This window comes from Equus quagga, chromosome 16 (genome assembly GCF_021613505.1).
Source record: "Equus quagga isolate Etosha38 chromosome 16, UCLA_HA_Equagga_1.0, whole genome shotgun sequence".
Classification (NCBI taxonomy): Eukaryota; Metazoa; Chordata; class Mammalia; order Perissodactyla; family Equidae; genus Equus; species Equus quagga.
The window spans coordinates 38065253-38086148 of NC_060282.1; the positions used below are offsets into that span (position 1 = coordinate 38065253).

Below are 20896 nucleotides of genomic sequence, written 5' to 3' on the forward strand. Positions count from 1 at the left end.
CTTACATCATTCCTACATGAAAGTAAATTCCAAAAGGATCAAAACGTTAAAGGCTAAAAACTGAAAGCATAAAAGAAAAAAATCAGTTAACATTTTTATCATAATAGGGCAGCCCTTTCTTTGTATGGCATGAAACCCACGTATGGGAAAAAAAATCCCACAACTGACAAAATCATATTTAAAAAAAAAAGGAGGGCCAGCCCTTTGGCCTAGTGATTAAGTTCGGCACGCTCTGCTTTGGTGGCCCAGGTTCAGTTCCCAGGCACAGACCTACACCACTTGTCAGCTGTCATGCTGCGGTGGCAACCCACATACAAAATAGAGGAAGACTGGCACAGACGTTAGCTCAGGGCCAATCTTCCTCAGCACACACACATACACACAGAAGGAAAATTAGGATAAGACAGGTAACATTAAATGATAGATCTAGGAATAATTGTTGTGATAGCAGAGAGCTCTTAACAAATCAATGAGAAAAAGGTAACCATATAGAAAAATAAGCAAAAACAGTTGTTAGAAAAGGCAATTAGCCATGGACCCTGCATGTCCCTGCATGTTCCTGCTAGGTAAGCAAAGGATGCAGGGCTCTGAAAGCTGTTAACTGGGGCCATTTCTCAGGTTGTGTTTGCAGACAGCAGCCTTGAGGGATGAGGTAGTCTTTCTCCAGGACAAAGAGCAGACTTGCTCTAAAAGAGGTGGATTTGACAAGCTCTATGTTCCTCAGCTGTGTCATTTCCCCTGGAGGCCCTTCTGCATCACCTCATGGGACCAGGGAGCAAGAGGAACCAATGCAAACATGATGCTTATGCTGCTTGCCTTGCCATGAGCAATAACGTTTTTTGTTTCTGAACCAAGAGTCTTATGTCTTCTGCCAGTGCCCATGAAATGCTAACAGGCTAATTTATTAGTTTCCAAAAGGTAAAATCCCAGACTCCGACAACAATTAGCTCAGAAAAGAAATATAACCAGACAGTAAACATGAAAAGATCCTCAACTTCACTAAAACAAAGAAATTCAAATTAAAGCAATAATGTAGTATTTTTGTTTATTAATCTAGCAGTTTTAAAAGACTGACAATTCCAATTTCTGTATAGGTGTGGGAAAAAGCACGTTTACCCAATATTTTTGGAGGGTAATTTGGCACTATCTATTGAATGCTTGGAAGTATACATCTAAGAATGTTTTACAGAGATTCCAATGCCAGTGTGTGTGTGTTTGTGTATATTTACTTCAGCAAGAAATTGGTAACAACTCAAATATCCATCAATAGGGGATCAGTTAAATACAGCATGCAGATCTATAGAATGGACTATTGTACAACCATTAAAATGAATAAGGAATAGCTATATATACTAACACAAAAGACAACCAAAATTTATTACTAAATTTAAAAAAGTAAGCTTTAAAATAGAACATGTGAGCTGATCCCATTTGTCTTAAAAAGAAAAAAAAAAAAAAGACTGGGCTCAGAGGCGTCTGCTTTTTTGGGAAGCATTCCCCAATTACCATCCTTAAAGCTTACCCCTGCCTCTCTTGTGTCACTTCCATATCTAATAAATTCCTCTATCATAGAACTAATTACACTTTGCAATTGCTTATTTACATGTTTGCCTCCTTTAGCTGACCCAGAGGTCCCTGAGGCAAAAATGGCACATTATTCTTAGCATCGCACACAGTTTTAGGGACATAATAAGATCTTGATAAAAAGCTCCCTGAATGAATAGATTTCTCCTTAACTCTTCTTTCCTAAAAAAGTGATTCTTAATCTTTCAATGGGAATAAATTTTACCTCCACCTATAACAAAGTTTCTTTTCTTTAAACAGGGACTTGAACATCCATATGTAGAGAGATGCTAGATAGAAGAAAGGGGAACAAAACGGACATGCATAAGAGGCTAACAGTGTGATGAAATAAAAGCATATGTTCTGGTTAGTGATAAGGACAAGTAACACATAATATTCCACTTTTGGCCACATTTCTTGAAATTCTCTCTCTTCTTGCTTTCTATGATATACTTTTTTCTAACTTTCCTTTCTCTGGGTCTTTGTTCCTATATTCTCTTTCAGCCTGAAATACCCATACATTCTCTAGTTTCTCATTGTCTCATGTTTAAATCTTTCCCATTTATCAAGGTCCAAATGAAATACCACCTTTCTCTGAGCCTTTTCAACTCCCCAGATGGGAAAATTCTCTCCCTTTTCTGAACTCCAATAGTTTTTTGAAATGGGAATCTGTTTCATAGCTCTTATCACTGTATACCTCACGTTACAGTTATTTCTATACATGACATCTTTCTTAGTAGACACATTCCTTGAGGGAATGATTTCCATTTGGCTAAGCTTTGGATTTTCAAAGCACCTGGCAAAGTGTATACAGAGAGTGTTCAAAAAAAGTCGCTGAATGAATGAATGAATAATTCATGAATGAATGAACGAATATACACATACTGGGTGATTCAGCCCATTTATGGCACATTAAAAATTCTCCACAAAGAAATATACAAGATGAAAGCATGAACTTTGCAGTTAGACCTAATGGGTTTCAAATCCTAGTTCCATTAGCTATGAGTTCTTGGGCAAATTAATTTCTCTAACATCAGTTCCCATTATCTCTAAAAAGGGGATGATAACAGAACTACTCTCATGAACTGTTGTAAGGATTAAATGAGACGTTTTGTTTCATTTAAAATCACATAGCAAAAGCTTAAGAAATGTTAGCTACTAATTATTTATCCTTCTCATGCTCAAAGAACACTTCTGAAGCTGGAAGTTGTTACCAGAATCAGGAAGGTTGTGATAGAGTTCTGCTTGTTAGATTTCTTAACAACGGGTTGGACTTGTGGGACGAAAATAATAAACCTTGAACCTGGACGTTCAGGAACATTGTAATATAGTTTAATATGGTTTTGTGCTGCATACCTATTAAAATGTGGCCTGCTCCCATGTTGGCTATGACTTGAGAGAGAAAAGAGTATCTCATTGTTTAACTCCTCTCTTGACTGCCAGTGAGTTCAGTCCTTTGGATGAGGACACTCATAACCAGAGGTAGATAAGATATGGGAAGTGGGATAAGACATATAAGAATATAAAAATCTCAGTGGAAGAGGGCAAATGAGTTTAGAAAAAGTGTATTTAAATACCTATTTTTTTTTTGTAATACAAATAACAGAATGTAAATTCAAAATTATCTTCTTGGTCGAGAGGTTACACAGAAAATAGAGCGAAAAAAATACTTGTTTCTGGTATTGTCTCCAGAAGTTCTCCATTAAAATTAATATGAAATAGCTTATGAAAATTATCCGTCACACTGGAAAGCAGAGTGGGGCTCTTGAGGAAAAAGTACTAGTAAATTTTGATGTACAAGGCGAGGGTTGGAATAGGTCCATAATATAAGGCAATCCAAGCTGGGAACCATTGTGGGAAGCCATTACACAGTTTAAGGGCAACGAAAGTGGACTGTACCAACACTGGGGCTTAGGGAAGGAGGAACTGAAGGAGTTCAAAAGGACAGATTTGGAAAAAAGCCAAATCAAAACTTTATTTGGTTCACAACGTTGTGTGAGGTGGGTTCTGTGGTTATATACTTCAATTGGAACATTCCAGGCTACTCTGAAAATTCAGAAAGCAATAGAAAACTAGTATAGAAGTACATCCCAAAACATAGTCAGTTATATGTTTGTCAGGATTTTCCTTTATACACCTTCTTTTCCTTGGTTAATAAAGGAGTATTAATAAATTCACTCCAAATAAAACTTCTCTTGAAAAAATTTTAAATTGTATGACTCTAAGTGTGTTTGCAAACGTTACATATTAATCCTTTCCCCATTATAAGAATATATTTGACTTAAAAACTTCAAAAGAAAAGCTAATAATAACACTGAGTGCAATTAGTATTTAGTCAATTGTCCATTCAAATATACATTGAGCCATCAATTTATAAAAAATATAGATATGATCTGTTTTTTTTTAGATTGATACCTAACAACTGTTGCCAATCTTCTTTTTTTCCCTGCTTTTTCTCCCCAAGTCCCCCCAGTACATAGTTGTATATTTTAGTTGTGGGTCCTTCTAGTTGTGGTATGGGGGACGCCACCTCAGCATGGCCTGATGAGCGGTGCCATGTCCACATCCAGGATCCGAACCTGTGAAACCCTGGGCCGCCAAAGCGAAGTGCGCGAACTTAACCATTCGGTCATGGGGCCGGCCCTGATATAATCTTTATATATTCTTATTTCTCCATCATAAAAAAATATTGTTGGTATTGCACTCAGGATAAAATCTTGATTCTGACACTTAAATCACTGCTCTACAACCTTGAGCAACTTATTTAATGACTGAGCCTCAAGTCTCTCATTTGTGAAATGCGGGTAATTAAAACTATATTGTTTTTAGGCTGCGTTAAGGATTTTGGACTTTATCTTAATGTCAGTGGGATATCTTTGAAGTGTTTTAAGCAAAAAAAATAATACAGTCAAATTTATCTTTTTAAAAGCTTTCAGATACTGTAGAGAAAGGACTAAAAGGGGCAAGCATGGATGTGAAAAGACCAATTAGGAGCCTAGTGCAGTGGTTTAAGCTAGAAGTGTAAATGGCTTAGAGTATGGCTGGTGTCAGTAGAGAGGTATGTAGGAGATTCTTGGGACATAAAAACTTGTTAACTGATCAGAAACGAGAGGGAGGTGTCAAGGATGACTCCCAGGTTTCTAGCCTGAGCAACTGTTTGGATGCTGATGTCATTTACTGGGATGGGTAAGAATGATTTGTCTTGCTGGGGAGTAGGTTTGTGGTATGTGTGGGGTAGAGGAGGGTAGATCATGAGTTCATTTTTAGACAAGATGAGTTGGAGGCACCAATGAGCCATCCAACTGAAAATCTTGAGTAAGGAGTTGGCTATTCTGGAGAGTGGGAGAGGAAGTTAACCGTGTTGATACATAGCTATAGGTTTGTCTAGTTTTTGTCAGGAGAGTGTAATGGAAGGACAGAGAGCAATGAAGTTTAGGGTAATTATTTGCAAAAGGGTGTTTTAAATGATGAATTAATAATATAAACTGGCTAAAAGGGGATGTGAAAACAGAGTAAGCTGATGGATATGGAGAAAAAAGAGAACTATAGGTCTACATATAGTTAATAAATGACTATAGTGGGGCTTGTTGAGTAAGCAGGCTAGAGAGACTGAGAGAGTGTGAGGGAGATTAGGATGCTGGAATGAATGATTTAAGAGGCAGAGCAGTTTTGGATGATGACAAGGTCCAGGGCTTGTGTGGAGACATGAGTAGTTAGATGCAGTGGAGGTGAAGATCAGTAGTGTAAAGAGATCAAGCTGGGGTTTTGGCTGGGTCATTTACGTGGATGTTGATGGCAGTGAAGAAAAACGCTGGAAGCCATGAGCCAAAGGCTTCTGAAATGAGGGAAAGTGGCCAAAAAGTTAGTAGATGGCCACAACAAAGAGAGGTGAGGATGATATAATTAGATGGAGTGAGTCTCAAAGAAGCAGGAGGGTTTTACAGGAGGGTAGATGGTAAATGGCATTGGTGAGCAAGAAGAACATCTCATCTCCTGTCCTTGAGGTAAAAGGGATGTAAGAGAATAAACAGCCTCCATCTCAGAGGGTTAAAATGGTGCAGAGTTCCAGGAGACAGCAGGATTTCATTTAAGGTTAAAGGGGTAAAGGAAATGCTTGAAGATGAGGTTGAGGTTTAGGGGAGTTCACTAATCACAGAGCAGGTGTTCCAGAGGGCTCAGTGGAAGGGTTCGGGAGGTAGAGGAGGAAGGTTTGTAAGAGGAGGAAAAAGGGATACAAATCAGTATCTAGACAAGAGAGGATAAATCTTATAGTTTGGCTAGTGACTAGGAAAGAGGGAAGCGAAGGATGTGTTGGAATTTAGTCCTAGTTTAGGAGGGGTAGGGACAATGGTTGTGGTTCTAACTTAAGTAGCCTACTGCTCCTTCCTGAGGCCTGATTTACATTCTGTGTGTTTTCTGACAAGTATCCTTAAAGAACTCCAGCTATATCTCCAATAAACTCATAGCACAGAGTCCTGTATGTGGCATATGCTTAATAAAGTTTTAAAATTAATGAATGAAGATAAGTGCTGAAAAGACAACGATCTTACCTTCTTTAACAGTCTTCTATTAAAAAAATATCTTGTTTTATATACTAAGTCCTTCCTTCAAATTATTTTACATTCACTTCCACTTTTAACAAACTTTGCATTAGCTTCACTTTCAGTTAGAAGTTGACATTGCCCAGCTAATCTCTAGCTTAGCAGTAACATCATTAAACTAAAAATCTAATGCAGTCATATTGTGCTTCATATGGTAGCAATTAGTTATTCTCAAGGAATAACTCTGAACTCTATTTTGTGTGATCTATTTAAAATAACTTTATTACATGCTCTTATGTTTGAAAGAGATGATGTGAATGATCTTTAGTTACATATCTATAACTGAGGATTTATTATTAATGCCTGCACTGAATAACTTGAAGGAAAGATAACTATTCCAAGAAAGTCTGGCTAGCAAAAAATAGTTTATAAAGCCTGAATATCTAGTACTGAGTCATGGGAAGTGGGAACAAGTAAATTGGTTTCATTGGAAAACATTCCACATGTAACACATGGTACATTTCAAACGACTGTCAAGATTATATATATTTTTATTACATTTTGTTTTCCTATCCATTATTTGACAGGACTTAAAAAAATTAGCCAGCCATACATAATAAACTGTACTCTAGGCATATGTGGTCTTTGTATATGAATGTATTTTAGGTTGTATATCTGCCAGTTGGTAAGAGCATATGTATTTTTGCATTTAAAATGTTATTTCACAATTTGTTTCCATTTGATGGCTAATTTGGGAAGATTTGCATGTGTGTTGGCCATTTAAAAATATTTTTGGTACAAAGAATATTCTGGCACTTAATTTGTTTTTATTACTTAACAGTACTGCCAAGACTATTAGCAGAGTTGCAAGTGCCCATCTGTCCTCATAGATAAATAGCTCTGATTTCTCTGTGCAGGGGCTGCTGAAGCTGGGCCATTGCCTCTTTGTCCTGTCAGTCCTGTAAACAATGCAAAAAAAGGAACACTGAGGAAGTGTTTTCCCTGTACTATGAGCATAATAAAGAGCCGGTAGGTAGGGAGAGGAGAGATCTAGCAAGAGATATATTCTATCAGTCAGCTTCAATTGTCCTTTCCTATATGACAAAATAGAGGCAGGGTAGCTTACTGTAGGGCTAGTTAGTGAGTACAAAGCTACAGCTTCCATTCAGGACTAAGTTATTAAAGTCTGGTTACAGCAGAGGATACCATCTTTATCACTCTTCCCATCACACTTCCAGATTTCCCAGGATGCCAAATCAACAGGTAAGTATAGTAGTGGGGGAAGAACAGCTGCTTTCCCACAATCACCCATGTTTTTTGGATCAGCAGTAATAACAGCACTGATGGTAGCTGTGGTAGAAGAAACTATCTTGTGAATAGGCCTTTACAATTTATAAAGATTTTTCTTATACATTACCTTAGTGAGGAGAATATTATTTCCATTTTACAGATACATTAACTCTGCTTCAGAGAAGTTAGGTAATGTTTCCAAGATTATACATTCAGTAAGTGTAACCTTTTGGCTATAAATCCTATGCTCTTTAAGCTAATTACCTTTAGATTTAAAAATATAAACATAGCCCATAATGTGTCATTTACAATTTCCAGTTCCAGTTTCTTTAAAGTGAATTCTCAGGAAGAAATCTGAATGCAGAATACAGTTTGATCTTTACCATTTATCCCAGCCATGTACAGTTAGTTAATTTGGGAAATTTTTGGTTTAGCAGCCTTTTTCTTTTAGCACTTTGAAAATGTTATCTCTCTCCCTCTGGCCTGCATCATTGCTGATGAGAAATCGGCTGTTAATCTTATTGCATATTTCTTACATATGATGAGTCAGTTCTCTCTAGTTGCATTCAAAATTGTCTTTTGACAGTTTGATTGTGTTTGGTGTGGAAATCTTTGAGTTTATTCTACTTGGAGCTCACTGAGCTTCTTGGATGTGTAGATTAATGTTTTTCATCAAATTTGGAAAGTGTTCAGCCATTATTTCTTCAAATATTCTTTCTTCCTCTTTCTCTTTCTCCTCTCCTTCTAGGACTCCTGTCATGCATATGTTGATATACTTGATGGTATTCCACAGGTCTCTGAGCCTCTGTTTATTTGTGTTCATTCTTTTTCTTTCTGTTCTTCAGACTCAGTATTCTCAATTGACCTATCTTTAAGCTTACTGATTCTTTCCTCTACCTGTTCAAATCTGCTGTTGAGCCTCTCTAGTGAATTTTTTATTGTGGTTATTAGATTTTTCAACTCTGGGACTTCTATTTAGTTATTTTTTCTTTATAATTTCTATCTATTGATATTCTCTATTTGGTGAGACGTCATTCTCTTATTTCTCTTTAGTTCTTTAGACATGGCCTTCCTTAGATTCTTTGGACAAATTTCAAATAGGTGGTTAAAGTCTTTTTCCAGTAAAGTTAACATCTGGGCTTCTCAGGAATAGTTTCTAGTGATTGCTTTTTTCCTTTCTATGGGCCATACATTCTTGTTTCTTTGCATATCTCATACTTTTTTTGTTGAAAACTGGACATTTTAAAAAGACATATTTTAGGAGTGATGTCAGTGACATGGCAGATTGAGCTCACCCAGGACTCTCTCCCCTCCAAGTTACAATCAAAAACAGCAACCGCTTTCCAACCAAAAACAAAATCCTAAGAACAGAAATTGTCAGAGACCCACAGCAGCCAAACAATGGAGGGCGGAGAGGCTCAAGCCCTTGCAGAGCTGGGACGGGATAAGAGAGAACTTCGCTCCCTCCCCTAGAGACTGGGATTGCTGCCGCAGGTGAGGCAAGGAGTTGGGGAGGGGCCAGGTGTCCTCGGGATCATCCAGGACTCCCACTGCCCATGCAGTGGAAACCCTCTAACGGAGGAAAGCTTTTGCGTGGCAGGACCCCATCAAGCCAGGGCCCCAGGAAACCAGAGAGTGAGAGCTGATCAGAATCCAGGTCCGCGCTTGAGAGAAAGTGTCCCTTCTCCCTCAACCCACACGGTGTGCCGCCATCGCAGCAGAAGATGGAGGGCTTAGAACGCATGGTTCTCGATCCCCATCTAGTGGCGGCAATCTGTAACTGCAACTGAATAACAGTATCATGTGCAAAAACCGCTCCTCTACCATCCAGCAATTTATAAAAGCTCGAATCCTCAAGGAAAACAATAAAAACACAGAAGTATGTCCTGAGGACTTGGAAATAGGTAAACTAAGTGAAAATGAGTTCAGAAAAGCTATCATCGAAAAACTCAATGAGGTAAAGGGAAATACAGAGAAACAAGTCAACGAGTTCTGGAGTTACTTTGCAAAAGAGATTGAAACTATAAAGAAGAATCAATCAGAAATACTAGAGATGAAAAATACAATGGACCAGATAAAAAAGAATAGGGAGTCCCTGAATGCCCGTGTAGACACCATAGAGGAGAAAATTAGCATAATTAAAGATAGACAGGCTGAATGGCTCCAGACAGAGGAAGAAAGAGAACTAAGAATTAAAAACACTGAAGAAAATCTCTGAGAAATAGCTGACTCAATGAGAAAATGCAACTTAAGAATAATCAGAATTCCTGAGGGCGTGGAAAAGGAAAATGGAGCAGAAAGTGTGCTCAACAAATTATAGAAGAGAACTTCCCAAACCTAGGGATTGAGAGAGAAATGTCTGTGGAGGAAGCTTTCAGATTTCCTAGATTTGTCAACGTAAAAAGACCTACTGCAAGGCACATAGTAGTAAAAATGGAAAAATGAAGGACAAAGAAAGAATACTCAGAGCAGCCAGGCAGAAGAAAATAACCTACAAAGGAACCCCATCAGACTTTCAGTGGATTTTTCTACAGAAGCCTTACAAGCTAGGAGAGATTGGAATGACATATTCAAAACTTCAAAGGATAAAAATCTTCAGCTAAGAATACTCTATCCAGCAAAAATACCCTTCAGATATGAGGGAGAAATTAATCTTTTCCAGACAAACAAAAGCTAAGGGACTTCGTAGCCACAAGACCTCCACTACAAGAAATCCTCAAGAAGGCTCTCATACCTGAAAAAAGAAAAAAAGGGAGAAAGGGGTCACAAAACACAGACTAGGGAGACAGATAGGTAGAATCAGAATAGGATAGCAAATATTTAACTATAGCATTAGGATAAAGGGAAGGAAATCAGCAAAGCAAAGACACTCTTATCACTCTAACCACAAACTCACAACACAAGTTGGAATAAGAGATGAAAATAATAATTTAGGAGGTAAGGAGGAAAGGGACTGAATCAGTCTAGGCTAAGGAAGTAAGAGACCACCAGAAATGGACTATGTTATACACGAGATTCTGAATAAAAACTTCAGGGTAGCCACTAAACTAAAAAACAGAACAGAGACACAAAACATAAATAAGGAAAAATGTAAGAAACCCAGCATAAGAAATTGCAGAAGTCAATGGGTAGGCTAAAACACACAGGACAAGAAACAAAGGAAACTCAGGAAAACCACAAAATGAGCAACAGAATGATAGCATTAAGCCCTCATGCATCAATAATCACCCTCAATGTAAAAGGCTTGAACTCTCCAATAAAAAGACACAGAGTGGCAAAATGGATTAAAGAACAAGATTCAACAATTTCTTGCCTTCAGGAAACACATGTCAGCTCCAAGGACAAAGACAGGCTCAGAGTGAAAGGGTGGAAGACAATACTCCAAGCTGATAGCAAACAAAAGAAAGCAGGTGTCGCAATACTTATATCAGGCAGGGCAGACTTTAAGATAAGGCAGGTAAAGAGAGATAGAGGGCCAATATATAATGAACAAAGGGACACTTGATCAAGAAGAAATAATGCTTATAAATATCTATGCAGCACCCAACACAGGAGCACCAAAGTTCATAAAGCAACTATTAACAAACCTAAAAGGAGATATCAAAAATAACACAATAATAGTAGGAGACATCAACACCCCACTCACATCAATGGACAGATCATTCAGACAGAAAATCAACAAAGAAACAGTGGAGCTAAATGAAAAGCTAAAACAGTTGGACTTAATAGACATATATAGAACACTCCATGCCAAAACAGCAGAATACACATTCTTCTCAAGCGCCCATGGAACATTCTCAAGGGTAGACCATATGTTGGGAAATAAGGCAAGCCTCTACAAATTAAAAAAAATTGAAATAATAACAAGCATCTTCTCTGATCATAATGCTATAAAGCTAGAAATTAATTACAAGAAAAAAGCTGAGAAAGGCAAAAGGATGTGGAGACTAAACAATATGCTATTGAACAAGCAATGGATCATTGAAGAAATTAAAGAAGAAATCAAAAAATACCTGGAGACAAATGAAAATGATAACAAGCCATACCAACTCATATGGGATACAGTAAAAGCTGTATTAAGAGGAAAATTCATCGCAATACAGGCACATCTTAACAAACAAGAAAAGTCCCAAATAAACAATCTTAAACTACAACTAACTGAACTAGAGAAAGAAGAACAAACAAAGCCCAAAGTCAGCAGAAGGAGAGAAATAATATAAATCAGAGCAGAAATAAATGCTATGGAAAGAAAAAAGGCAGTAGAAAGGGTCAATGAAACAAAGAGCTTGTTCTTTGAGAAGATAAATAAAATTGACAAACCCCTAGCCAGACTTACAAAGAAAAAAAGAGAGAAAGCTCAAATAAACAAAATCAGAAATGGAAGAGGAGAAATAACAACAGACTCTGCAGAAATACAACAGATTATAAGAGAACACTATGAAAACTATATGCAAGCAAAATGGATAGCCTAGAGGAAATGGATAAATTCTTGGACTCCTACAATCTCCCAAAGCTTAGTCAAGAAGAAGCAGACAATTTGAACAGACCAATCACAAGGACAGAGATTGAAACAGCAATCAAAAGCATCCCAAAGAATAAAACCCCAGGACCAGATGGCTTTCCTGGGGAATTCTACCAATCTTTCAGAGACGATTTAATACCTATCCTTTTCAAGCTATTCCAAAAAATTAGGGAGGATGGAACACTTCCTAACACATTCTATGAGGCCAACATCATGCTGATACCAAAGCCTGACAAGGACAGCACAAAAAATCAGAACTACAGGCCAATATCACTGATGAACATAGATGCAAAAATTCTCAACAAAATTTTGGCAACCTGAATTCATCAATTCATCAAAAGGATCATATATCATGATCAAGTGGGATTCATACCATGGGCACAGGGATGGTTTAACGTCCGCAAATCAAGCAATGTGATACACCACATCAACAAACTGAGGAATAAAAACCACATGATCATCTGAATAGATGCAGAGAAAGCATTTGACAAGATCCAACAGCCATTTATGATAAAACTCTGAACAAAATGAGGATAGAAGGGAACTACCTCAACATAATAAAGGCCATATACAACAAACCCACAGCCAACATCATACTCAATGGGCAAAAACCGAGCGCCATCCCCCTGAAAACAGGAACTAGACAAGGATGCCCTCTATCACCACTCTTATTTAACATAGTACTGGAGGTCCTGGCCAGAGCAATCAGGCAAGAAAACGGAATAAAAGGAATCCAAATAGGGAGGGAAGAAGTGAAACTCTCACTGTTTGCAGACGACATGATCTTATATATAGAAAACCCCGAAGAATCCATTGGAAAACTTTTAGAAGTAATCAACCACTACAGCAAAGTTGCAGGGTATAAAATCAATTTACATAAATCAGTAGCATTTCTATACTGTAATAACGAACTAACAGAAAAAGAACTCAAGAACACAACACCATTCACAATTGCAACAAAAAGAATAAAATACCTTGGAATGAATTTAACTAAGGAAGTGAAAGACCTATAGAACGAAAATTACAAGGCTTTTCTGAAAGAAATGGATGATGACATAAAGAGATGGAAATACATTCCATGTACATGGATTGGAAGAATAAACATAGTTAAAATGTCCATTCTACCTAAAGCAACCTACAGATTCAATGCCATCCCAATCAGAATCCTACTGATATTCTTTATAGAAATAGAATAAAGAATCCTAAAATTCATATGGGGCAACAAAAGACCCCGAATTGCTAAAGCAATCCTGAGAAAGAAGAACAAAGCTGGAGGCATCACAATCCCTGATTTCAAAACATACTACAAAGCTACAGTAATCAAAACAGCATGGTACTGATACAAAAACAGGTGCACAGATCAATGGAATGGAATTGAAAGCCCAGAAATAAAACCACACATTTATGGACAGCTAATCTTCGACAAAGGAGCTGAGGGCGTACAATGGAGAAAAGAAAGTCTTTTCAACAAATGGTGCTGAGAAAACTGGAAAGCCACATGTAAAAGAATGAAAATTGACCATTCTTTTTCACCATTCACCAGAATAAATTCAAAATGGGTCAAAGACCTAAAGCTGAGACCTGAAACCATAAGCCTTCTAGAAGAAAATGTAGGCAGTACACTCTTTGGCATCAGTATTAAAAGGATCTTTTCAGACACCATGTCTTCTCAGATAAGGAAAACAATAGAAAGAATAAACAAATGGGACTTCATCAGACTAAAGAGCTTCTTCAAGGCAAAGGAAAACAGGATTGAAACAAAAAAACAACCCACTAACTGGGAAAAAATATTTTCAAGTCACACATCAGACAAAGGCTTAATATCCATAATATATAAAGAACTCTCACAACTCAACAACAAAAAATCAAACAACCCGATCAAAAAATGGGCAGGAGACATGAACAGACATTTCTCCAAAGAAGACATATGGATGGCCAATAGGCCCATGGAAAGATGTTCATTATCACTCATCATGAGGGAAATGCAAATCAAAACTACACTAAGATATCACCTTACACCCATTAGAATGACAAAAATAACTAAAACTAATAGTAACAAATGTTGGAGAGGTTGTGGAGAAAAAGAAACCCTCATACACTGCTGGTGGGAATGCAAACTGGTGCAGCCCCTATGGAAAGCAGTACGGAGATTCCTCAAAAAATTAAAAATAGAACTACCATGCGACCCAGCTATCCCACTACTGGGTATCTATCCAAAGAGCTTGAAGGCAGCAATTCCAAAAGTCCCATGCACCCCAATGTTCATTGCAGCATTATTTACAATAGCCAAGATGTGGAAGCAACCTAAGTGCCCATCAACAGATGAATGGATAAAGAAGATGTGGTACATATATACAATGGAATACTACTCAGCCACAAAAAAGAACAAAATCGTCCCATTTGCAACAACATGGATGGATCTTGAGGGAATTATGTTAAGTGAAATAAGCCAGATAGAGAAGGACAATCTCTGTATGACTCCACTCATATGAGGAATTTAAAAATGTAGACAAAGAGAACAGATTAGTGGCTACCAGGGGAAAGGTGGGGTGGGGGTGGGCACAAAGGCTGAAGGGGTGCACCGAGAACACGACTAACAGACAATAATATACAACTGAAATTTCACAAGCTGGTAACCTATCATTAACTCAATAAAAAAGATACATTTTATTCTATTAATGAATATTAACTATATTAGTATTATTGTATTATTAATAAATAATGGCAAATGTGGAAATCAGATTCTTTGCCTTCCCCAGGGCTTCTTCTTGTTGCTGTCTGTTGTAGTCGTTGTTTGTTTGTTTAGTAACTTTTATGAACTAATTCTAAAAAGTATGTATTCTTTGTTGTGTGGCAACTGAAGTCTCTACTCTGTGAGCTTAGTGGTCAATTAACGATTAGACAGAGATTTCCTTAAAAGTCTGAAAGCAATAAGCCCCCCCAGTCTTTGCTGAGGGTTCTCTGTGCCTGTTGAGGCATGCCTTCAACTCTGCCTTCGCCTTCCCCTTCATGCTTGCGCAGAGCCTTAAGTCAGCCAGAGAGCATAGAGCCTCCTTAGGTCAATCTTGAGCACGTGCAAAGTCCAGGGCAAGTGAATAGCCCTATGCATGTGCATGTCCTTCTAGTTTCCCAGGAATCTGGTGGAGCTTTTCAAAGCCTCTGTGGACATCTCATTCTCCAGCTTTTCCTTTTAAGCTTTTCATTTAGCTTAAAAGTTTATCCATTATCCACTGCCTCAGGCAGCCTTAAAATTAATCAATGTCCTTGAATTCTTTCTGACATACACCCCTGAGGGGATGGCTTTTCACACTGGAACATTCCTAGTTGTTAACTTCTGAAAGAGTAATTGTGAAACTCTTATTTTGTTAAGAGAAAATTACTTTACCTCATTAACCAAGTAAAAGTATACACTGCATTTATAACAATGTCAAGGTGGTAATAAGACCAAATATATTCCCCAGTAGGGAATGCACTGGCAAGATTAGAAGTAAACAGTTTGAAGAGTTTTTAATAATGACTGGAAGAAAGTAGGTGAGTGGATAGTTAAAACATAAAAAGTGAAGTGTGAGCATGAAATAGTGGATTGACGGGTGACTGAAGGAGACAATGTACACGTAGAAATTAGGATACATGAAGAGCAATAGAAACATTAAAACCTAATAAGTGAAATAAATAGCTTTGCCTCTCTACAATACAGAAGAGATTTCTATTTACAATTGTGATTGGCCTTAACTGTCCTTTTAAACATGAAGAACATTTCTTACAATCAGTTATTTATAATTACAACAGGAGAAACATATTCAACACACAGAACAAATTCAATTAAGACGTTTCAGTAGTTAATAATTAAAAATAAAATGTATTCTGATAATGGCATTTGTTGCTTTTTTGTGTGTTTCTACTTCAAAGTATAAATCTACCATTTAATAAGGACATGAAATACAAATGTGTTTACAGTCTCAAGTGTTTTAGCTTATATTATTACTTCTTTTTATATATATATTTTGAGTTGATTTTGAGGATGGAAAATAAAAGCTTCTATACATCTTCAACTAATAGAAGTCATACCAAAAAAACCCCCAAACTGAAAATATTGGAACCAGTTGAGAAACCACAAGCATTCAAATGCAGGAAATCATGATTTTATAACATTTTAATGTGATCTACTCTTGGGAAACACAGTTAACCAAAGCCTATTTCTGTACAGGAAATATTCCAGCATACAGTTGTAATACATTGTGGTGAAGGGGTACAGCTGCAGATTTTTCACCTGTAATGCCCCACTGGTATTGTGGCTTACTGCATTGCATCAAGACTGCCTTCCTGTCCGGAAAACCCTCTAAGTACAAACAAGACTCTAAGTCCAGATTTTATTTTCCCTTGGTATCAGAATATGGTAATTTAAGAGCCCTGAGAAATACTTTTTAGGCTTTAAAAGGAAATACGTAACATTCTTTTATTAGGATCTATGTTTGGGTTGGTTTCTCAAAAAACAACATCTGACCCAGTTATCTTATCAATTAATCAAGCTACCAAGTTTCAAGTAAATGCAGGTGTGTAATATGACATCTTTCAAGATAATATTTTCCCTTAAAGAGAAATAATAAAAATACCTTAAGAAGTTCTGAGTCAAAACTAACTTAGAGTAGGGACAACTTTACTACTTTATGGTTTCTTTTAATGAGACTACAAACCCTAAACTAAACATTGTGTTCTAGTCTCATTTCTAACTATTCAGGTATTTACTCATTTGTATGAAAGAGTCAAATGTATATGGTATACTGCAAAGAACACTAACTGGGAATCAGGGAGAGCTTAACTATAGTCTAAATTTAGTTACCAACTAATTTTGTCACTTTGAGGTGAAGTCACTGAACCAATCTGAGCCTCAATTTTCTTATCCACAAAAAATTAGGAGATGGGATAAGATTACTCCAGCTCTTTCCAACTCTAAAGTGTTATACAAATATACATTATGCTTTTTTTAAAGTCCATATTTTAGGAAGAGAGTTTATATTTTAAAGTGCATACTACACACCAAGATTTATATTATTTTATTTAATCTTAATGGTAATTCTGTAATTAGTAAGAATATATCCATTTTACAGATGAGGACAATAAAGCTCAGTCAGCAGCATTAAACAACTTTCTAAGGGTCTCAATGACAACAGGTTATAGAGCCTGGACTGTTGGATTCTAGAATCCAGGGAGCTCATCCACTTCATTATACTGACTTTCATATTTTAGTAAGCTGATTGTGGCAGGGTTTCAAAAGTACGCAACCTGACAAGCAATGTTTATAAACCAAATACTTATAATGCGATAATTTGCTATATGATTGTTTTAAAACTAAAAAAGTTTAAAATACAGAAATAACTGACAACAGCTCTTAACAACTCTTTATAATAAGAAAGAGAACTATAGTACAGATAGGGTAACCCTTAATAGTTGAGAAGAAGTCAATAGAAATTACAGAATAACTTAAAAATCTGAAAATATTTTAGAACAAAAAGCAAGTTTATCATATTTTATAAAGGCTGTCATAAAGTTAAATGTTTAGACTCGATCGGGGTCAACAAACTTTTTCTGTAAAGGGCTAGACACCAAACACTTGGGGCTTTGTGTGCTATGTGCTCTGTGTTCTAACCACTTGACTTTGCCTATCATTGCATGTAGATAATACCTAAATGTATGCCTGTGTTCCAATAAAATTTTACTTAGAAAAACAGGTGGTGGGCTGGATTTGGCCTGCAGGATGTAGTTTGCTGATCCCTTAACTAGATGAAAAGTGTTACCCCTTTAGAGGTCCTTTACAGACTATGTCTATTGGGAGATAATTCTCCACGGGTCTATCACATTTTCACACATCTTAGGTTAAAGGGCATTGTCTTTGTTTCAGACTATCTTTTGAAAAATATATGTACAGGAAACAACTACGGAAGACAGAGAGAGTGTCTTCCTACAAAGAAAAGAGCAGGCATGCTTATTGTCCATTATAAAAGATTCAGGTTCCTCAAGTTCAGGGTTCCTTCCCTGTAATGTAACTCACTGTGTGTGCAAGTCTCACCGGGCTCTCTTCTTGTCACCCTAAGGGAACTGAGAATTGGGGAACTGGCACACATGTAGACACTCTGTTGGAGGTAATAAACTATCCTTCATCTATGATCAAGAACTCTCATATTATCTATCAGCATCCACAAGATTGTGGCAGGTTAAGTTGTTAACTTGCAAATGGGGTAAAATTCACGTTCTTCACAACTTTTGACAATATGCATACTTTATTTAATACATATTTTAAATGTAACATGTATATCACACACATATATAAATGTATGTATAAGAATGAGATTATTTAGCTTATTGATTATACTTAATTTATACACCAAATATTTATTGTTTCTATGGTAAGGGCAAGCTAGGGATACAATGGTCAGCAAGATAGACAGAGATGGTTCCTGACTTCATGGAACTTACAAATAATACATAAATAGTTATGTACCTGGCATTGCCAGAAACCATTTAAAGTTTTTTTAAAAAGTATACATATATTTTTCACGAATTACTCCATACTTTTCTGTAAATTTGAATCTATCTTTATAGTTCAAATTAATGTGGCTTAACAACTTACCAGGAGAAGAGTTCATCTTCTCAAAGCATAAGTCCATAATTTCATACTATCTTTTCACCAAATCTTCTATAGAGCTGCTAATACATAGGCAAGAGTGACTCATGTGATTGTGACTGTGATTGAGGTATGATGGAAGGACAATTATTTGCAGGCAGATAACAGGAGGAAAAAAGAAGAAAAAGTATGAAAAATTAAGCCTGCCTAATCAGGCTCTGAGTAAGGGGCAGACTGTATAGTGTAGTTTTCAAAACAGTAACCTTGGTTGAGCTCTGGTATTCTGGATAAGCGTCCCAGGAGAATAAATTTCAGTGTGGTAAAAATGAAATTGTATGCAAATTCTATTAATATTCCTAAGGAATTAGCTCCTAATTCTGGCCCCTCCCCACCTCCCCAGACTAACCTTCTATTTTTATATACAGAGGCCTTTAGCTGCCATCAGTTTGTCTCCACCAGTGCTTCTTGAAATCTCATCCATCTTTCAAAACTATTCTTTTCACCTCCTCCCAGAAAAACAAACAAAACAAATCTAACAAAAAGACTCTCTCTAATCATCCAAATTAGAAGTGATTTCTCTTCTGAACTCCCCAAACACACACGGCTCAAACTGTTCTTATGGCGCTTAGTAACATTATCTTCTGTTGTCATTATCTGTGCGTATCTGTGTCTACGAAACTCCAGCTTTGTAACTCTCTACCTCTCCTCAATGGAACCCTATGCAGAATAAGCATTAATCCCAGCTGCTACTCTCTTTCTTTAAACCTCTTAACAGAAATATTGAAAGAGTCTCCTTGTCTTCAGCCTGCTCATTCAGTAGGCTTTACAGGTCTACAAAGCAGATCATGACAGCACTATGTAAAGCCCAGACTACAACGAATATGCAGGCAGGGCCTTACTTTGGCAATTACCTTTAGGAGAGTCAAAATGCATTAAGCTAATCTTATTCTATTTCATTTTAAGCTTTCACACAGTCACAGTCAACATCCACTAAGTAATATGTTAGGCACTGGAAATCAAAGATAAATATTATACAAACTCTGCCTTCAAGATGCCCAAAGTGAAGGAGTGAATCAGTAATATAACAGGCCCAGGGTAATACGGGGGTCCTAAAGAGGGGTAACTTTTCCAGCCTGGGTGGAAACAGACGATATCAGGGAAGGCTTCCTGGAGGAAGGGTCAAGAAATGAACATATAAAAATAACAAATTCATACAGGTACAAGATGTGTTTTATCTTTTCAGGATTCAACTTAAGGCCCTCCCTACATTGGAAATATTAAATTATGAATGAATACAAAATACATACCATTAAACTAAATGTTAACTGTCATATTTCCAAATATACATAAATCCAACTGATAAGAATAAGCACGTAATTGGCACACACCATTGTGGAGTATCCATTTTAAAAAATATATAAGATGTATTTGAATATAAACTTGAAAATCAGGAAACATTATTTTTGTCATTATGTATATAATTAAGTGTTCACAAAACATAAAACTATTTGGAATTTCAAAATATATGTTCAAATCTGATAAAGCAAACATGAATAAAGTGTATAGTTTCCAAAGATAATCATATTCTCAAATGACCACCTCAACACTGTAGCCTCAAAGAGGAATGCAAAAGAAAAGTAGTCAGGCACATCTATGATACATATCCTTACAAGGAAACATGAATGTCTTTGACATTGATTATAACTCTTTTCCTATTATCTGTCATGTCAAATTTGCCTGAAATAATGACGTACAGTAGTTTAATGCCAATCACTTTTAACCTTATACTTCCCTGATTTACCATTAAGAACTGCCACAGGGTGTTAGAAAACATGTCTATTTACCTACTAACTGAACATATCAAACCACAGCTCTGTTCATGTGGTTTGTTTTCAGGTTTCAGGTGGCTAAGGAAACAAAGAAGGCTCTCACAGATATCTATAATTTTCTAAGTCTTGCAAAATCATCTCTTAGAAGATCTACAGAGAAGCAAATTTCCTGGGCTGGAATGACTGGCTCTTTCTTCATGAATTTGCAGATAGAATTTCTGGCTTTACTGACTACCATTATTTGGTGGTGACCTATGTCCTGTTAAGCGAATCATCATGTAGAAAGAATGTAATGTGGAAAAGATGAGTTTTGGGAGTGCTTTTTAGACAACTTAGTTAAATTCATAACATATCATAGATTAGAATAAAAGCCACAGACACCTAATTTGTTGTTTAGGGGTACATTACAGACTTTATGTGGCAAATTTTTCTCTTGGGATTCATAGAAAGAAAAAAATAAAAATGTAAAATAGAAAACTAAGAAATAGTACGAGCAGGGGTTAAAAAATACCCAACAACCAGTTTTGCC

General features: G+C 36.7%; 1 protein-coding gene across 6 annotated transcripts in view; it reads right to left on the reverse strand.

The window, feature by feature from the left end:
* Nucleotides 1–20896, reverse strand: part of VPS13B (vacuolar protein sorting 13 homolog B) — a 784298-nt gene that overhangs the window by 106889 nt on the left and 656513 nt on the right. The window lies entirely within an intron of this gene.